The 4,525-nt window shown below is 37.2% G+C and overlaps 1 long non-coding RNA gene across 1 annotated transcript; it reads right to left on the reverse strand.

The window, feature by feature from the left end:
• Positions 1–1,779: 1,779 nt before the first annotated feature.
• On the reverse strand, positions 1,780–3,826 carry LOC127864215 (uncharacterized). The gene is made up of 3 exons (XR_008041583.1): positions 3,721–3,826; positions 3,093–3,207; positions 1,780–2,715 (listed from the first exon to the last, which is right to left on the reverse strand). It is a non-coding gene; the product is annotated as an uncharacterized LOC127864215 (long non-coding RNA).
• Between the last annotated feature and the right edge of the window lie 699 nt (positions 3,827–4,525).

Consider the following 4,525-nt stretch of genomic DNA (forward strand, 5'->3'; position numbering starts at 1 on the left):
GTATGCTTTTTTGCTGACATTTATGACCGCATCCTGTTTTGATACGCAGAAAAATCATATCGTGTCACGTCATCCGGATCTATTAGATTCGCTCTAATATACCATTATTCACTGAACAAACCGATCTGTGAAAATAAATTATACATACCAAAATTGGCGCGTTTTAACGAAATAATTTACAAACAGTTAACTTACATTGAAAGAACATTCAGCTTCCGGTAAATGTCATCCCAATATTCTGACGTCATTTCCGGTTATGATGCAATCACACATCCGGTTTCGTCGGTCACCGATATGACTGCGGAGGAAAAGATATAACATGTCAAAGCGCTGCAGTATATCACATGTATACATTCACTCATTTAATTGATCCTCGCATTGGGGAAACTGGGCTTACAAACATCTGCGTACATTGGCATCCCAAATTGGCCTGTGCAGTTCGCAGAGGCTAATCGGGGATATAACATTTCGCTTATATTAAATTTTTAGAATAAAAAAGGCTCTTCTAAACGAAAATCTAGTTCAGTCGGTAGGTGTCGTCCTTGATTAGCATGCGAAGTATGCATTCTATATGGGAGCACACTTTATGCATATACATTATAAGCATTAAGCCCATTTTTATCAGAACGATACTCATTTAAATTATAACGAAACCGGAAGATATCCTTGCTTAAAACAAGAGAAAAAGGGTAACAATGAGCATCATACCCATAATATTGATTGTTGACCTCTTAAGTGTTAACAAGACTTGCGCGCTACGTCGTCAACATCTGCGATACATCTGTACCGAAAATTAACCTTTGACATATGTGTGACATTGACCATGTCGATAGGGAGACGGGTGTTACGAGAGACATGGTTTGCCCCGTGTTAAACATTGCTGGTAAGTTATTTTGATGAAGTTATGCTGAATGAACCGCTCTCAGTACCGATAATCTCTAACCAACAGATGCAAACACACAAAGCTCGCATTGTGCTAGATTAATCGAGCTTTAAACAAGCGTGTTCGATATATATTTGGTATTTCCACTTCATTAATTTCAATGAAAAGGAAACAGCTGGAAAGAATCAATCAAGTCATTACTGCATTTATCTCCCTTATATACGATCGAAGACAAATACGGACATTTTCAGTCTTACCAGACGTGAAAGGTTTTCCAGTTATTACTTTGTTCTTAGTTTATAAAAATTAAGCTTGTTGTACACACCTGTCATTCATACTTTTAATTTGTTATATGCATTTAAAAACAGCATAACAAATGCAACAAAACAATTGATGGTAAAACGAACCAATACGATTGGTATGGTGATTTCTCAGACCGCCCCGCTTGAAAATAAGTATCATTTGTAGTGTAAAAAAGAAGATTCTTGATACATAAATATATCATGAATACAATCAACGAATTAGGAAACTTATTTGACAGTGACAGTGTCCCTCGTTTTTTAAGATTTCATAGGTATCAACAATAAGTTTCTAATAGATTGACACATTCATGTCCGACCAGATTAGGTATCAACAGTAAGTTTCTAATAGATTGACACATTCCTGTCTGACCAGATTAATTGAGTGTTTTTTACCAAGCTGATATTAAAATCGTAATTCGTGTAAAACACCTGAAAATCTTAGTCTTAGAAGTGACAAATGCGTTAAATCCACATGTCATACGTTAATATGTGGAAGTTTTAATAATTACGGTATGTTTCAGAAACGGCCTGCCGGACTTACGCAAAACACAAACAACCCGATGGGCAGACATCAATGGTGAATCCTGTATACACTGTGGGTGTTTAGTAGGATATACTGGTTAGATTTGACTTTTCGAAAATATATTTTAATGACTAAAAAGTCAAATAGGATGAAATCGATAGGGTCAATCAGGGCCGGTAATAAAATAAACTGCAACAATTTTTCCAAAATATTGCTTTGGTATTAAACACATTTGCATTTCACAGAACAGTATTGTATTTTTTTGCGCATGCGCGGATGTGATTTCTGGTAGATCCGGAGTCTCAAACTATCGGCAGCAGTATACGACGATAACGGGACTTAAAAAATATAAAGGTTAATACCGTCAATAGAAGCGTATATTTCTAAAATAAACATTAATATTGTAACAATCGATAGATTAAAGTGAAATACTGTTGCATTAAGTTGAGGGACGGCCAAATTATTATTGCTGCAGCATTTACGGGAAACTGTGGATGCACGTGTCGACTGTTGGAGCACGTGGCAATTTTAACAAACAGAACACTGCCTTTTTTAATTACAAATAGGACAGAATGTTTTTAAACAAATAGACATTTCAATAGCTCATGAAGAATGCATTTGCGTTAGGTGTCGTCTCATATTAGCCTGTGCGGTCCGCTGATATGATTTTTTGCTCAAATGTATTTTTCTGTAGCGAAAATCCAGTTGAGTAGAAATGTGGCGTCCCTTAAATCTGTGTTGACAGCACATGCTAATCCGAGGCGACACAAAAAGCATTTAACCCATTTTTTTCGACAGCGAGGCGGGTAACTTTTTGTGATCTTTTATAAGGGAACTTCCCGAGCCTTGGTTGCTTCTATCCACGAACTCTACGTCGATATCACTAGACGCTTGTTCCGGTGAAATGTCGATCGCCCGAGACGCTTGGTCGTCATCTGGGTCAGACGACGGAGGCGCCGTCTAATGGCGAGCTTTTCTACGGAAGCCGGATCTACCGGTCGTGAGGTCTGAATAGTTTGGCAAATAATATGCACGGTTTTGTTTCCGGTAGTGGTAGAAACAATTAGATAAGAATTGGTTGTTTGCCTAATAAGACCTTTGTCATTTATTACTGTTATTTATGTTCGACATTTGTTTTTGGTTTTGTGTGTGTCACAAACAATAAATTGAGACATTTATATAAATAGGCGACTATTAAAAAGCACAAAATTGTGACAAATAAATATAGACCAACCGGCACTTAGGAAAACAGTTAATACACCGTGGGGTCATTTATCTTGTGGAAAGTTTACTGCCATACAACTATACCAGCACAAAAGACACAAAATCAAAAACAACAAATAATGGCATTTTTTAAGTTTTCAAAACTAGTTAACCCACTCACCGGCGTCATAGACATGGCGTCTGCCTTTCGATTGCATGTGCGGTCTCTTCTGACGGATAAATTTGAGTGTTTCGTCGTCCATCTTCGTCTGCCGTTGGGTTTCCGTCAACACACCCTGAATGTCCAAAATAGTATTTTCTTTAAAAAAGAACAACAAGTACTATTTTCTGTATCCTGTTCTGGATCATATCGGAGTTCTACTGAAATCAGATCACAGTTCTCAAGAACTGATCATACAGTTATTTTATTAACTGATCATGACATATTTTATATGAACTTCCGGGTATTACAAAATATAAATTAGGTATCAGATTTGGGCAGTTATACTCAAAGTTTGAAAGTGTTTTTATTTGTTCATTACATATTTAAGCATTAAATACCTACTTTTTAATTAAGTAATGTTTCGCACTTCATTTGTTAAATGATCTGCCAAAAATCTGCTATAGTCTGCTCAAAGTAAAAGGTGTTGGTCTTTGACTGATTTCTAGTTAACATAGAGATTATATAGTTTTTGGCACCAATGTTTTTCACTATTTAAGCCATAAGAAAACCGACACAGTTTAAATTAGATGCAAGTGTGTAGCTTAATGTGTGCTTTGACTATGTAACAAGGCAACACCACACTCACCCGTTTCAGGTTGAATGTATCCTGTATCTTTCCCATAAATTCCTGTGCAAACTCCGAGTACGTATAAAGCGTCTCTTTCAGCACAGACAGCTCGATCTTGTTGATATTGCAGTAGGTCAGGGCGCGAACAAAGTACAGAGAATTCCCACTGTTCGTCAGGTCTTGAACGTCCCCTCCGAAAAAGGCGTCCTTACCTAAAGTGAGAAAGAATCACCATCATCATTATCATCATCATCATTATCCTCATTATCATCATCATCATCATCATCATCATCATCATCATCATCATCATCATCATCATCATCATCATCATCATCATCATCATCATCATCATCATCATCATCATCATCATCATCATCATCATCATCATCATCATCATCATCATCATCATCACTACCATCATCATCATCACCATCATCACGCAAGGATTCAAATTGTGATAAGAAAGCTTTGAGAGGAGTGGCTAACACATTCATTAAGTGAGTTTTCAATACATGTCCGGAAACAATTAGGAGGAATAAACCAATAGAGGAAATTTTAAAGCGTAAAAGGGGTAACCGCTGCGGAGAGTTTGTAACCAATATTGTATGTAACCGCAAACCCTTGGGAATGTAAAGTTGACTAGATTCTTGGAATAAGAACGCCATGTATACCTGCCGAGACTCTCTGGAAGGCGGGGCAGGTGTTAAGCAGATTCCGATTGAGATGAAGGCAGATATCCACCTGCAGACACTCCGGAAAACTCTTTCAAACCTGCATGAACAGAACCATATGTTTGCCTGTTTGTTATTCGAAAATTAATATT

The sequence above is a fragment of the Dreissena polymorpha genome, chromosome 1 (genome assembly GCF_020536995.1).
Source record: "Dreissena polymorpha isolate Duluth1 chromosome 1, UMN_Dpol_1.0, whole genome shotgun sequence".
In the NCBI taxonomy this organism is placed as follows: domain Eukaryota; kingdom Metazoa; phylum Mollusca; class Bivalvia; order Myida; family Dreissenidae; genus Dreissena; species Dreissena polymorpha.